Below are 16,717 nucleotides of genomic sequence, written 5' to 3' on the forward strand. Positions count from 1 at the left end.
GCGCAACATTGTTTAATACCTGTGTTTAGAAACAAGAGTATCTTTAGAGAAAACGTTGTGGCGCTGTAAACTTCTACAGCGCAAAGATGATTTGTTTATTTCAATATATTTACTTGTTGACTTCACAAATAACCAAAAAACTCAAAATAATAATAACACAGTGTTATGAACTATTTGATTTATTAATCAATGTACATTATATTACACAATATGCACTTAATAATAATTTGATGCTACGGATGTTTTCAGGAATATTGTTACAAGTTTAGGCACCTAAGTGAGATAGAGTAAACTGCCCAGATTTCATTTGATTAATGCCCTTGACCCATATGGTTGAGCAGCATGCATGTATGACACACCCTAAAGTATATGCATATAATGGATATACGTTCATGTATTTAAAGTCATAAATAGTTACATATGCATATGCACAAACAATTTTAATAGATATACGAAAAACATCTTCTACATATTTAACATTGACACAAATAGATCAAATGACTTACCAACACTATGTGTATGTATTCACAGAGCGCAAGTACAATTTATTACTGAATGAATATTCTTTTTCACATCTGAATAGGCGTCTGCCTTAAAGCAGGTTAATGGAACGACCACATTTATTATCTGATTATATATCGACTAAGGTTGAATAAAGTGGCGATGTCATCGTAAAAGCACTTTCAAAAAATTGTATCTGATCGAATGAAAAAAAGAAACAGCTTTTTTATTTGTTCTTGCTCATAGTGATGAACATGTTATTATATTGTGATAGAAACAGGACATATATCTTGTTGTTGTAAATATATTTCAAGTTTACGGCGAACGACAGAAAGCTGTTTCTTAGCTCATGAACGTATTTATAAAAAAAGTAAACACACAACTTTCATTCAAATTTAAATATTTAATAGTAATTAGCCCAAGAAATCAATATTGTTTACGCATATAATGCGAGCACAGGCTCAAGTGGCATTGCGGCCGTCCACTTATTCAAAACAAACATTGCTTATTGGATGATATTGATCTAACCTACAGATTAAATTGATTTTAAGATGATGTCACCATATCATTTCTGGAGTGGTCGATTTGAATCCCAACAGCCATATTGATTTAAAAGGTCCCCAGGTTTATGCTGTTCACTGTAATGAGAGTTATTAAAACTCCCACGTGTCAAATTCAAACACATCCTCGTACAGCACAGACAACACTGACACAAATAATGTGTTTTTCTTTTCATTTAAAAAAACAATTGTTGACATGCATACTGTTGTCGACTATAATTAAAGTTGTATTGAAAATATTGAAACATACCAATATTCACATTTTTATTGCAATATATGGGCCACGGTTAAACAGAAATTTGTAATTTTTTGCTGATATTATAACAATTCATCATCTTATCCGGAAAACTCATTTACAACGTCCCATGGCATACCATCAGCATTTACATCACCAAGAATTAAAAATTCCGTCCACACATTGTTGTTTGCGTGATGAAATAAACGAAAATTATTATAACCATGCATCATGAAAATTGGATTATTATTGATGTCCATTTCCTTTAATCCATCAATCTCCAGTTCGACATCACCATCCCTGTCAACTACAATGTAGATATATATCTTATTATTGTTATATCGCTTACATGAACCAAAAAAGAACCGGCACTTGTCATCAAAAATAGCATTTAACGGAATCAGTATACGCTCAGTGCCGTATGGTGATATAGTGGGTAAGTCTTCGTTATATAGCGTAGCACAGAAGAACACGCCTTCAAGGCCAACCACTGGCGCACTTGGACCATAGGGTTTGTCTTCAACTACATGTTGTTTCAAGAATCCGTCTTCACAAATTAATTCTCTATTGGTCCGTGAAGTGGCATGGTAAAGAAATTCAACGTCTACCATCCCCGCACCGTATTCATGGTCACACATAGCACGTACGTTTTCCCAAGATAATTCCATGTTCTGTGTGGAAATATACAAACATAATTATGATAAAGCATACTTACTTCCGAACTTATAATCCAAAGCTGCAATCCACACAATGCTCCATGATATAACACTCAAGTTATATACAAATGAGCGTGAAACGAGGATACAACAATTTTGGTGACAATCGATTGTTAGACCCTCCTCAGTGTCATTCAACATTGGAATATAGGTAAATAACAAACCTGTTTAATTCCGTATTAAATAATCTGTCACAAACGGGGATAGTGTAATTTTTGCGATCTGCCACAGTTAACGGTCAGAATACAAAAAAGGCGGATTTCAAAGCCACGTCAACCATCTGACCAGAGTCCACGCGTTGTCTATAACAAATCGCAGACAATTAAAATACGCATACGCTAAACGTTAGCTCTTCGTTAAACATTCACCTCCGATAAATAGTTACGTTGTTGTGTTCTGTGGTGCACGTCATTACGTTTACAGGAACACAGTGTAGTATGTTGATGTAGGGCACTTCGCCGTGATTTTTATTTAATCATATGAGAGAAATCGATCAAAAAAAATCAGATCAAAAAATATCTCTGTAAAAGTGTTTCATTACTGGAGGGCGCGGCATAAATGACTAGTGTTTCCGTTTATTTCCAGTGTGTTAAAAACAAAGATATAAGTTTGAAAAAACGCATGTGGCGATGTGAACAATACAGTGTTCTCATACCATATCGATTTATTTATACAAACATATTTACTTGACCAAGTACATACCTACTAAACTCACAATAACAGTCTAATAAGTCAAACCAGTGATAAATACTTACATAAATTATTTTCAATAGACAGGTAGTCGTTATATGGAGATTGTATACTTTACTCTCAAATAATGTACTTAGTATGACAATTAATTCTCAGTTGAAAAAATAAAATTGTCAACAGATACTTGAACGTGCTTGTTTATCTTGATTAAATGACTAATGTGAGACTGAGTGTGAATAATCATGTTAAGCATTAACACACGCGATCGTCTTCCTCCATGTTGGCTTCTATACATAAGTTAATTTGATCAAGTCAGTGCCACTAGGTGGTCACTGGTTATAGTAGACACGTGGGTTTTATACACAGGTCATTTGACATGTAAATTGTGTTGGCACTCTGCACAAATGGAGTCACTATGTGCAGGTGGTCTTTATATGAAGATCGCCACCAGAGGCGGTGGCACGAAATTTTGCATGGTCGGGGGGGGGGGGTTGCTCACCGTCTCTTACTAGGGGGTCCGGGGCATGTTCCCCTGGAAAAAAATGAAATCTCGACCCATTGAAACCTGACATGACATGAAATGTAGGGTTTCAGCTTGATTTTTTTGTTGGGGGTAACGCCCCAAACATTTTCGGGGGGCGACCCCAGGTGCCGCCACAACTGGTCATTAACAAAGGTTATGATTGTTGGCAAGACTATTATTTATTGACGACTTGTTCAATGTGTTGTACAACGATTCTAAAATATGTGTAAAGAAACATTGTGGCATGAGACCCACACTAAGAACGATTATGTGTGATGACTGTGTTACTTTAAATAAAAACATGTGAATATATCAGTGACATTGTCATACACACGGTACATCGGTGCTGCGAGAATTAGGGAAATTGGGAATGCATAATATTATTGCGTACTAGTAGTCGTGGCCGAGTGCTTAAGGCGATAGACTAGTAATCTATTGGGCTCTGCTCGCGAAGGTTCGAATTCATTTTTAGTAAAAAATACAACTATTCACAGATGAATATACACCAAGAGGCTTGCATGCAGCAAACCTTGTGTTGGACAACATCCAGTACATGCCAAATGATTCAACCAATTTAGTATACATTCTAACATGCAATGAGGGGAGCATGTTAATAGACATGTATAAGTAAGTAAGTACATGTGCACATACATTGGAATATTTGTATATTCGTGAGTATATACAATATTTACATTTTGTTTTTACATTACCAAAAAGCTTAAAAGTGCACAATGTACTAATTCACGTGAAAATAACTGAAAAATGTTCCGTTTTCAAAAAATTAGGTTCATAATTATAGAAAATGCTGTGTGAAATATATAAGAATGGAATGTCAATAAGCACAATTTCAAAATCCAGCGAGAAGGTAAATTTGTCTCCATCGATGGCCGCCAGGACGCTGTTAGTGAACAACTGTTTTTTGAATACCGACAGTGATTGGCAAAGCGATGGTAATTGTATTAGTCTTTTATCCTTTATTGCACAAGCAATTACAGACAACATCAGTTTCGGGTAAGTCTTTTATTTCTTTGATACTGTTAATGTCGATAGCTGCTCAGAGTGCTGCAAAATAAAATACAACAAACGATAATATGTTAACACAGATTACACTTTGGCGAACCCAGGTAAAAATGAGCTATTGATATTTGTTCAACTTGAAGTTCATATTGATTGACGATAACACATCTTAATGAATAGTTATCAAAGCCTTTCACACTCACATGAATATATGAGCAAGATCGTCTTTATCGCACAGAATGGGCAGTCACCGGTGTCCCGCAAACCAGATATTAGTAAAAACCTCCAGTGTGGTTAGCAAAATAAAAGATCTGTTGATCTCCGCCTTTTTTGTAAGTGGTGAAATGTAGCAATGCCTGAAATTGGGGTTTTCTCCATGAACCGACAGCAAATCACATCACAGTAATACCACAGAGAGGAGTCCTTAGCCAATTTTTTGGTCGGGGCTAAGAATTCATAAATTCCGCCCTCGTGATACCTGAATCAATAAAGTGTGTGAGTTTGAGTGGTACATTTTGTAAATAGTGCATTATTAATTTGTTATAGGACAAAGGCCTCTCACAAACACTTGATGGAATATCTTTCCGAATATGCATAACAATTTTAAAAAGAAATCTTCATAAAAATTAGGCAACTATGACATACCTTGTGACAAATCAAAAATACATTATTATGTTTCAAGTGATCAAAGAAGTGAAATCAAATACGACTATTGTTCAAGTTACAAGTTACGCTGGATGTACTGCAGATAGAAAAACTCAATTTGAGATGGTATTTGAATCAAGTCCTGTACACTATCACTGGGAGGTCGGTAAACTACATTTTCAGGCATTGGGTGCCGTCCTTGCCAACAAATCATGAAACGTGTTTTGAATTGATTCAATAATATGTTTAGGCGGACATAGACAGGAGAATCGAATACACCTTTTCATGCATTTACCCACAATCCTTTTGACTTACAGTGTTCCGTGTTAGAAAAACACTGATGTCTGGCGAGCTGTCTAACAATAAATACCACTCTGGGTTTGAATTTTGGGCTCCAAAGTTGTTGTGTCTATTGAATACAATGGTCCAGAAAACGAGCATCCATGGCGAATGCCATGTTTAAACTCCACTGAACTGGCAGGAGAAGTATTTGGTTTTTTGAGATTCGGTTCACCGACATTCCACCAAGATTGTAAGAACTTAAAACACACATTGTGGCTTGTATTGCGTAATGTGCTTGTCTTGGATATGTAAAAGGTACATATTCGCGACTTACGAGTATGTCTGGATCATGTATATTATCTGGTCGTACTATCATAAAATTGCCACACATCAATTAGTTTACAACGGCCCACAATTAACTGTAGCAAGCAGGAAATCCCAGGACTATGATATCTGCCCATATGTGGATTTGTTGTGTATTTAATTCTCTGCCTATAATTACTGGATGATTAAAAATCCAGATTTTTAAGCTTTTGAAAAAGTCAGATCATTCAATTCCATCTGAGGGAACATGGATATTAATAAGATGTACGGGAGAACAACTCACATTAAGGTGAGCATGTAATAGCCGTCCAGGGATGGCATTATTAATATGTAGAACGTCATACTTTTTATTTGGCTTCAGCTGAATTGCTATTCCAGCTGAGTGTGAGACAATAAAATGGGTTGCCATGCTAAATCACTATGTTTCTTGTAAAAATAAAAGTCACTTTGTTGATTAAAAACAAAATCGAATATTTAATGTATTTTCAAAGCAAAGCCCACATTTTTTAACATATTGCATTATGGTACGTGCATTTTAATTCAAGTTATGAAATTCCACAGAAAAACAATAATAGACATTCTCACAATTATACTGACCGGGGATTTTGCGACCACATCGGAATGTGCCAACAAGTAGACAATATTAATAATGGCAATGAAATGGAGAATTCCCTGCACTGCAAGGCAGTAAATCACAAATATGGTCACTCGCTTTGGCTGTTAGTTTTCTCGAAAGTTTAAAGATCAGTTTTTGATTTCGTTTACTGAATCATTATCCTGAAATGGAAGTGCATAAACCTTTGTTAAATACTATTTTAAATCTTGTCAATTTAGTCGCAAAACTTGATAAAACTGTTTTTTTTTTTAATTTCTCGCGTAAGTCAGTAGTCAGAATCGGCTCGTTGGTCTAGGGGTATGGTTCTCGCTTTGGGTGCGCGGGGTCTCGGGTTCAAATCCCGGACGAGCCCAAAATTTTACCAAACATAGAAAAATGGCTGCTGAACATTCAACTTGCATCATTAAGGTAGCGAGAAGGGAAATTTTCACTTTTTTCTTGATTTTTCAAAAATTGATAAAACAGTTATTTTAGACCTTGATACATCACCCCAGGTTTACAAAAGATCGAAATTGCGAAATAACGTTGCTCAAATTAGTGTTTTAAAACACTAGCAGAAAAGACTACAACTGCCGTTTCGTGGATACTTGCATAGTGTTTATCTTTGGAAGGAATTAAATGATAACATCTTATCTGTATACTCTGTTGTTGACGATTCTGATATAACGGGTGATAAGCTTCCAGTTGCAAACAATGCGTGTTTATCTAACGTTCATTGTCAGGATTATTGTCAGTCGAGACTTCGTCGGAGAAACATGGTCATACAGTACTCATTTCGTCCAACCTTCCGCTTTTACATCGACCGCTTATCGCTTAATTTCCGACCACGCGGTCCTGTCCGACCGGAAACCGACCGCATTTTAATCGCGTTTTTTTTCGCTCGCTCGCTCATTGAAAACATTGACCGCTCGCCCAAACACTGAAAACTGGCACATGGGTGGTCGAAATGGTGGTTTTGATAGTAAAGTGTGAACATACAACTAGTATTAACTATTATTACATTCTGAACGACACTTCAAATCTAATAGCTGTATTACACTTGTATCGTGAAAGCAACTGAACTGGGACTTCTTGTTACGTGTTTTGGGTGCTTGTTCTAGATGTAATATTTTTATTTTTATTTTAATGAGACAGTTACGTGAAAAAAAGCCTAGGTAACTCCTTTTGACAGAGCAGAGAAACGAGGAAATGTTAGTGATTAATTCCAAAAATAACGATATCGAATCCACATCGGTCCACGTCTGGTAAAATTTGACATTCAATTTTTAAAATTAAGTCACGATCATTGAATGAGCTCGGTCTATACGTATATACCTATACGTCTACGTACCGCAAAAGTGTTCCCACAAAAAATATTTTCGACTAAAAACGGCCACATGCCCTGAAAAAATCGAACAGAGCTTGACATGTATGAATAATTTATTGGGCTTAAATGAAAAACGTGTCAAATTTAGTTATAGCCATAACTATTTGGTGGCCAGTCGATGAACAATTCAACGTCCTTCAGGGCTGAAAATCATCGACGCTACTCTGGTTTACTTTATTTCACAACTTGCAGAGAAAACTGATTCGCGTGAGCTCTAATGTATCTTAGCCTAGTATTTTCTTTTTGAACTAAGGTCAAATTCCATCAGTTCGTCAAAATATATGTTTTTCAGCGAATAATTTTGAAGCCTGTCACAGCACAAACAACTATGTGAATCGACGCCGGTGATTGGATTGTACGACGACCCTTCAATTAGCGTCAAATATGCTTTGTTACAACATCATTGATTGGCTAAGAGTCACCTGATCGGAGCACGAACTGGGTCACAGAACCATATTTGTCCGTATTATCAACAGGACTTTGCAAAATAACCACACCCACATTTTCAATCATTTTTAGCGCGGAAGTTGCCAACAAATGTAAAAAAAATCGTGAACTTCATGGATTCGAATAAAATAAAGCAAGCGATTGATAAGGATGATTATTAATATTTTCCCCGATGCTCTTCGAATTTTTATTTTTTTTATTTCAAGGTAAGAAATGGCTAGCTGAAGTTGATTAATTATTTGGGGTTTCAGCCCACAAATTACGGACATGATCTCCATGAATTACGGTCAATGTTTGTCTTCTCTCGGCTGATTGTCTCGGTGTTGATCGACGCCCTTCCTAAACTCAGTATGGAGAAACCAACGGGGATCGACATTCCAAACAAACAATCGAAATTATCAACGAAAGACGAGATTTTTCTAGATATTTACAAACATACTGTCATGACAAACATATGTAAAATTAACAAATACACAAAGAGGTGTAATATTAGGTTTTATTTTAGGCTTAGAAATATTTTCTTTCACTCAGCCCATGCATGTAACTGCCATTTAGCTTTACGGTCCTTCAGCATCGGGGAAAACAACAATAATTATACAAAACACATTGCGAAGACTCAACAATCAGGAAAGAAACCCCAGACAACCCTGTCGTACTTGTGTTGAAATACATTTTGTATTTCACGTCAGAATATTGTTTAAAATAAAATATTCAGTCCAAGCCAAATCGAGGTCAAAGGGTCAGGTTGCGTGCATATAATTATATATAGTTAAAACAAAAAGTATTTGAACTTTTGTCAGCTGTTCAACATCTATAAAAACCAGAAAGACAATTATAAGACAATGTGAACCTCGGAAATTATTCTGTTAGTACGAATTTTAAATGCGCGCGAGCGAGCAGGTGGGCGGTGATATTTCGGGGTTTGCGCGGTCGAAAATAAAACGGAAATTGTCCGGTCGAATTCAACAAGCGGTCGCAAAAGCGAGAGAAAAAGGTGATTGGAAAGCGAAAGCGGGCGGGAGGTTGTGCGAAAGGAGTACTGTAACTTTGCACAACTTTCTTTTAAATCGTTTTATTTTCCAAGTCAATATTCTATTTTACTAATACATTTTTTTTCTAACGCAATGGCGAAGAAAAGAAAGAAAGCGTTGACAGACGAGGCAAAGAAAAATCTGCCACTCAGTGTCGCACTCTGACACAGCAATTTTTTTTCAAACATCGGCCATTTTGTTTCACAATGAAAACCGTTTTATTAGATTCTTATCTGAGACACTTGAAGGATTAGCTTGTTTGTAAACTGTCAGCGTGTACAGTGGGACAGTAATGTTTGTCAGAGGATTATCCCTCGTTGTTCGTTTGCATAACAATGGAAAACCCGAACGTTCCTGGAGTACGGACTCAAATGCCAGCAGTTTTCTTCATTTTTCGCGCTCGAGCTTGAAATTATTTATTATCTGACACTCTTTATGAGTTCTATGATATCAGTGGATAATATGTTTGGCCATTTTAGTGTATATTTATAATAATGCAGCAAATCTACAGTGTTTTATTAACCAAAACTGTTTTTCGCGTTTTTCTCGAGTTGAAGTTTTGATCGAGAACGACTCATTGGGACCGCCGCCAAATCAAGTGCGTTCGGACTAGGACATTCAAACTCGCAGTTATCGTTCAAAAGATAATGATGGTGCGAAATATGTCTGGGTTTTTAAAGAAAATGCTTTGTCACAGAATAATAGTCTGTTAAAGGTGCCAAGTATGAAATAATTTGGGGACAAAAAAACAAACCTGCATAGAAATCGGAATAATAGGTCTTTTGATTATCGGAGACGCATTTCAATGGACTTGATTACGGACAATGCATAACTTAAATTTCACCAGGAAATTCCGCAGTGTGCTCTCGCAATCGCGTACTTAGTCATTTTTACAAGGTTCGCCATTTTTGATGTCACGTGATAATTATGTAAACAATGTCTGTCCAGTTTGTGCGAACTTGCACCTCTATACTTAGTCTTTTGATATATATAACCTAAATTACTGTTCTGAACGAGACAGCAGACAGAGAATGTTTTATTTAAAAACGTCACAAAACCTTCTCGCTACCTCAAGGCAACCTTTGAATACTTTCAGAAATGAGATATTTAAAAATTATTTTCCGACATTCATACATCTGTTGAATGTATGTCTGGCTCGTTGGTCCAGGGGCATGAATCTCGCTTAGGGTGCGATAGGTCCCGGACGAGCCCACATTTTTTCACATATTGCATTACGATGCCTGCATTTCAATTCAAGTCACGAAATTCGACAGAAAAACAATAATAGAAATTCTCACAATTATACTGACCGGGGATTTTGCGACCACATCGGAATGTGCCAACAAGTAGAAAATCATGGCAATGAAATGGAGAATTCCCTGCAGTGCAAGGCAGTAAATCACAAATATGGTCACTCGCTTTGGCTGTTAGTTTACTCGAAAGTTTAAAGATGAGTTTTTGATTTCGTTTACTGAATCATTACCCTGAAATGGAATTGCATAAAGCTTTGTTAAATACTATTTTAAAACTTGTCAATTTAGTCGCAAAACTGGATAAAACTGATTTTTTTTTAATTTCACGCCTAACTCATTAGTCAGAATCGGCTCGTTGGTCTATGGGTATGATTCTCGCTTTGGGTGCGACAGGTCTCGGGTTCAAATACCGGACGAGCCCATAATTTTACCAAACTTAGAAAAATGGCTGCTGAAGATTCGACTTGCATCAATAACGCAACCTTTGAACACTTTTAGAAATGAGATATTTAAAAATTATTTTCCGACATACCATACGTTTTTTGAAGGTATATCTGGCTCGTTGGTCTAGGGGCATGATTCTCGCTTAGGGTGCGAGAGGTCCCGGGTTGAACTCCGGGACGAGCCCAAGTTTTTTAACATATTGCATTATGCTGCCTGCATTTCAATTCAAGTTATGAAATTCGACAGAAAAACAATAACAGAAATTCTCACAATTATACTGACCGGGGATTTTGCGATCACATCGGAATGTGCCAACTAGTAGACAATCATGGCCATGAAATGGAGAATTCCCTGCATTACAAGGCAGTAAATTACAAATATAGTTACTCGCTTTGGCTGTTAGTTTTCTTGAAAATTTAAAGTTGAGTTTTTGATTTCGTTTACTGAATCAGTACCCTGAAATGGAATTGTATAAAGAATTGCTAAATACTATTTTAAAACTTGTCAATTGAGTCGCAAAACTGAATAAAACCTTTTTTTTTCTTAATTTCTCGGCTAACTCGTTAGTCAGAATCGGCTCTTTGGTCTATGGGTATGATTCTCGCTTTGGGTGCGGACGGCCTCGGGTTCTAATCCCGGACGAGCCCATAATTTTGCCAAACATAGACAAATGGCTGCTTAATATTCGACTTGCATCAATAAAATAAGGCTACCTTTGAGCACTTTTAGAAATGAGATATTTAAAAATTATTTTTCGACATTCCATAATTTTGATGAATGTATGTCTGGCTAGTTTGTCTCGGGGCATAATTCTCGGCTTGGGTGCGAGAGGTCCCGGGTTCAACTCCCGGACGAGCCCATATTCTTTAACATATTGCATTATAACATATTGCATGCATTTCAATTCAAGTTATGAAATTCAACAGAAAATCAATAATAACAATTCTCGCAATTATACTGACCGGGGATTTTGCGACCACATCGGAATGTGCCAACAAGTAGACAATCATGGCAATGAAATGAAGAATTCCCTGCACTGCAAGGCAGTAAATCACAAATATGGTCACTCGCTTTGCGGTTAGTTTACTTGAAAGTTTAAAGATAAGATTTTGATTTCGTTTACTGAATCAGTACCCTGAAATGGAATTGTACAACGAATTGCTAAATACTATTTTTAAATTTGTCAATTGAGTCGCAAAACTGAATAAAACTGATTTTTTTTAATTTTTCTCCCAACTGATTAGGCAGAATCGGCTCGTTGGGCTAGGGGTATGATTCTCGCTTTGGGTGCGAGAGGTCACGGGTTCAAATCCCGGACGAGCCCATAATTTTACCAAACTTAGAAAAATGGCTGCTGAAGATTCGACTTGCATCAATAACGCAACCTTTGAACACTTTTAGAAATGAGATAATTAAAAATTATTTTCCGACATTCCATACGTTTTTTGAAGGTATATCTGGCTCGTTGGTCTAGGGGCATGATTCTCGCTTAGGGTGGGAGAGGTTCCGTGTTCAACTCCCGGTCGAGCCTAAGTTTTTTAACATATTGCATTATGATGCCTGCATTTCAATTCAAGTTATGAAATTCGACAGACAAACAATAACAGAAATTCTCACAATTATACTGACCGGGGATTTTGCGACCACATCGGAATGTGCCAACTCGTAGACAATCATGGCCATGAAATGGAGAATTCCCTGCAGTGCAATGCAGTAAATCACAAATATGGTCACTCGCTTTGTCTGTTAGTTTACTCGAAATTTAAGGTTGAGTTTTTGATTTTGTTTACTGAATCAGTACCCTGAAATGGAATTGTATAAAGAATGGCTAAATATTATTTTAAAATTTGTCAATTGAGTCGCAAAAGTGAATAAAACTAATTTTTTTTAATTTCTCTCCTGACACATTAGTCAGGATCGGCTCGTTGGTCTAGGGGCATGATTCTCGCTTAGTGTGCGAGAGGTCCCGGGCTCAAATCCCGTACGAGCCCATATTTTTTAACATATTGCATTATGATGCCTGCATTTCAATTCAAGTTATGAAATTCGACAGAAAAACAAAAATAGAAATTCTCACAATTATACTGACCGGGGATTTTGCAACCACATCGGAATGTGCCAACAAGTAGACAATCATGGCAATGAAATGGAGAATTCCCTGCAGTGCAAGGCAGTAAATCACAAATATGGTCACTCGCTTTGGCTGTTAGTTTACTCGAAAGTTTAAAGATGAGTTTTTGATTTCGTTTACTGAATCATTACCCTGAAATGGATTTGTATAAAGATTTGCTAAATACTATTTTAAAACTTGTCAATTGAGTCGCAAAACTGAATAAAACTATTTTTTTTTTAATTTCTCTCTAACTCATTAGTCAGAATCGGCTCGTTGGTCTAGGAGTATGATTCTCGCTTTGGGTGCCAGAGGTCTCGGGTTCAAATCCCGGACGAGCTCAAAATTTTACCAAATTTAGAAAAATGGCTGCTGAAAATTCGACTTGCATCTATAAGGCAACCTTTGAACACTTTTAGAAAAGAGATATTTATAAATTATTTTCCGACAATCATACAATTGTTGAATGTATGTCTGGCTCGTTCGTCTAGGGGCATGATTCTCGCTTTGGGTGCGAGAGGTCCCGAGTTCAACTCCCGGACGAGCCCATATATTTTAACATATTGCATTATGATGCCTGCATTTCAATTCAAGTTATGAAATTCGACAGAAAATCAATAATAACAATTCTCGCAATTATAATGACCGGGGATTTTGCGACCACATCGGAATGTGCCAACAAGTAGACAATCATGGCAATGAAAGGAAGAATACCCTCCAGTGCAACCCAGTAAATCACAAATATAGTCACTCGTTTTGGCTGTTAGTTTACTCGAAAGTTTAAAGATGAGTTTTTGATTTCGTTTACTGAATCATTACCCAGAAATGGAATTGTATAATGATTTGCTAATACTATTTTAAAACTTGTCAATTGAGTCGCAAAACTGAATAAAACTGATTTTTTTAAATTTCTCTCCTAACTCATTAGTCAGAATCGGCTCGTTGGTCTAGGGGTACGATTCTCGCTTTGGGTGCGAGAGGTCTCGGGTTCAAATACCGGACGAGCCCATAATTCTACTAAATTTAGAAAAATGGCTGCTGAAGATACGAATTGCATCAATAAGGCAACCTTTGAACACTTTTAGAAAAGAGATATTTATAAATTATTTTCCGACAATCATACAATTGTTGAATGTATGTCTGGCTCGTTGGTCTAGGGGCATGATTCTCGCTTAGTGTGCGAGAGGTCCCGGGCTCAAATCCCGTACGAGCCCATATTTTTTAACATATTGCATTATGATGCCTGCATTTCAATTCAAGTTATGAAATTCGACAGAAAAACAAAAATAGAAATTCTCGCAATTATACTGACCGGGGATTTTGCGACCACATCGGAATGTGCCAACAAGTAGACAATCATGGCAATGAAATGGAGTATTCCCTGCAGTGCAAGGCAGTAAATCACAAATATGGTCACTCGCTTTGTCTGTTAGTTTACTCGAAAGTTTAAAGATGAGTTTTTGATTTCGTATACTGAATCATTACCCTGAAATGGATTTGTACAAAGATTTGCTAAATACTATTTTAAAACTTGTCAATTGAGTCGCAAAACTGAATAAAACTGATTTTTTTTAATTTCTCTCTAACTTATTAGTCAGAATCGGCTCGTTGGTCTAGGAGTATGTTTCTCGCTTTGGGTGCGAGAGGTCGTGGGTTCAAATCCCGTACGAGCCCATAATTTTACCAAATTTAGAAAAATGGCTGCTGAAGATTCGACTTGCATCAATAAGGCAACATTTGAACACTTTTAGAAATGAGATATTTAAAAATTATTTTCCGACATTCCATACGTTTGTTGAATGTATGTCTGGCTCGTTGGTCTAGGGGCATGATTCTCGCTTAGGGTGCGAGAGGTCCCGGGTTCAACTCCCGGACGAGCCCATATTTTTTAACATATTGCATTATGATGCCTGCATTTCAATTCAAGTTATGAAATTCGACAGAAAAACAAAAATAGAAATTCTCACAATTATAATGACCGGGGATTTTGCGACCACATCGGAATGTGCCAACAAGTAGACAATCATGGCAATGAAATGTAGAATTCCCTGCAGTGCAAGGCAGTAAATCACAAATATGGTCATTCGCTTTGTCTGTTAGTTTACTCGAAAGTTTAAAGATGAGTTTTTGATTTCGTTTACTGAATCAATACCCTGAAATGGAATTGTATAATGATTTGCTAAATACTATTTTAAAACTTGTCAATTGAGTCGCAAAACTGAATAAAACTATTTTTTAAAATTTCTCTCCTAACTCATTAGTCAGAATCGGCTCGTTGGTCTAGGGGTATGATTCTCGCTTTGGGTGCGAGAGGTCTCGGGTTCAAATCCCGGACGAGCCCATAATTTAACCGAACTTAGAAAAATGTCTGCTGAAGATTCGACTTGCATCAATAAGGGAACCATTGCACACTTTTAGAAAAGAGATATTTATAAATTATTTTCCGACAATCCAGACGTTTGTGGAGTGTATGTCTGGCTCGTTGGTCTAGGGGCATGATTCTCGCTTAGGGTGCGAGAGGTCCCGGGTTCAACTGCCGGACGAGCCCATATTTTTTAACATATTGCATTATGATGCCTGCATTTCAATTCAAGTTATGAAATTCGACAGAAAAACAAAAATAGAAATTCTCACAATTATACTGACCGGGGATTTTGCGACCACGTCGGAATGTGCCAACAAGTAGACAATCATGGCAATGAAAGGAAGAATACCCTGCAGTGCAAGCCAGTAAATCACAAATATGGTCACTCGTTTTGGCTGTTAGTTTACTCGAAAGTTTAAAGATGAGTTTTTGATTTCGTTTACTGAATCATTACCCTGAAATGGAATTGTATAAAGATTTGCTAAATACTATTTTTAAACTTGTCAATTGAGTCGCAAAACTGAATAAAACTGATTTTTTTTAATTTCTCTCCTGACACATTAGTCAGAATCGGCTCGTTGGTCTAGGGGCATGATTCTCGCTTAGGGTGCGAGAGGTCTCGGGTTCAAATCCCGGACGAGCCCATATTTTTTAACATATTGCATTATGATGCCTGCATTTCAATTCAAGTTATGAAATTCGACAGAAAAACAAAAATAGAAATTCTCACAATTATACTGACCGGGGATTTTGCAACCACATCGGAATGTGCCAACAAGTAGACAATAATGGCAATGAAATGGAGAATTCCCTGCAGTGCAAGGCAGTAAATCACAAATATGGTCACTCGCTTTGGCTGTTAGTTTACTCGAAAGTTTAAAGATGAGTTTTTGATTTCGTTTACTGAATCATTACCCTGAAATGGATTTGTATAAAGATTTGCTAAATACTATTTTAAAACTTGTCAATTGAGTCGCAAAACTGAATAAAACTATTTTTTTTTAATTTCTCTCTAACTCATTAGTCAGAATCGGCTCGTTGGTCTAGGAGTATGATACTCGCTTTGGGTGCCACAGGTCTCGGGTTCAAATCCCGGACGAGCTCAACATTTTACCAAATTTAGAAAAATGGCTGCTGAAGATTCGACTTGCATCAATAAGGCAACCTTTGAACAATTTTAGAAAAGAGATATTTATAAATTATTTTCCGACAATCATACAATTGTTGAATGTATATCTGGCTCGTTGGTCTAGGGGCATGATTCTCGCTTAGGGTGCGAGAGGTCACGAGTTCTACTCCCGGACGAGCCCATATTTTTTAACATATTGCATTATGATGCCTGCATTTCAATTCAAGTTATGAAATTTGACAGAAAATCAATAATAACAATTCTCGCAATTATAATGACCGGGGATTTTGCGACCACATCGGAATGTGCCAACAAGTAGACAATCATGGCAATGAAAGGAAGAATACCCTCCAGTGCAACCCAGTAAATCACAAATATAGTCACTCGTTTTGGCTGTTAGTTTACTCGAAAGTTTAAAGATGAGTTTTTGATTTCGTTTACTGAATCATTACCCAGAAATGGA

The 16,717-nt window shown here is 36.9% G+C and overlaps 3 non-coding genes across 3 annotated transcripts; all 3 read left to right on the forward strand.

Moving 5' to 3' along the window:
• Positions 1–14,569: 14,569 nt before the first annotated feature.
• TRNAP-AGG (transfer RNA proline (anticodon AGG)) lies at positions 14,570–14,641 on the forward strand. Its single transcript has one exon. It is a non-coding gene; the product is annotated as a tRNA-Pro (tRNA).
• A 388-nt stretch (positions 14,642–15,029) lies between these two features.
• Positions 15,030–15,101, forward strand: TRNAP-UGG (transfer RNA proline (anticodon UGG)). The gene has a single exon. It is a non-coding gene; the product is annotated as a tRNA-Pro (tRNA).
• A 596-nt stretch (positions 15,102–15,697) lies between these two features.
• Positions 15,698–15,769, forward strand: TRNAP-AGG (transfer RNA proline (anticodon AGG)). The gene has a single exon. It is a non-coding gene; the product is annotated as a tRNA-Pro (tRNA).
• Positions 15,770–16,717: the final 948 nt, after the last annotated feature.

Source organism: Saccoglossus kowalevskii, chromosome 22, assembly GCF_978046115.1.
Source record: "Saccoglossus kowalevskii chromosome 22, keSacKowa6.1, whole genome shotgun sequence".
NCBI classification, from domain to species: Eukaryota; Metazoa; Hemichordata; class Enteropneusta; family Harrimaniidae; genus Saccoglossus; species Saccoglossus kowalevskii.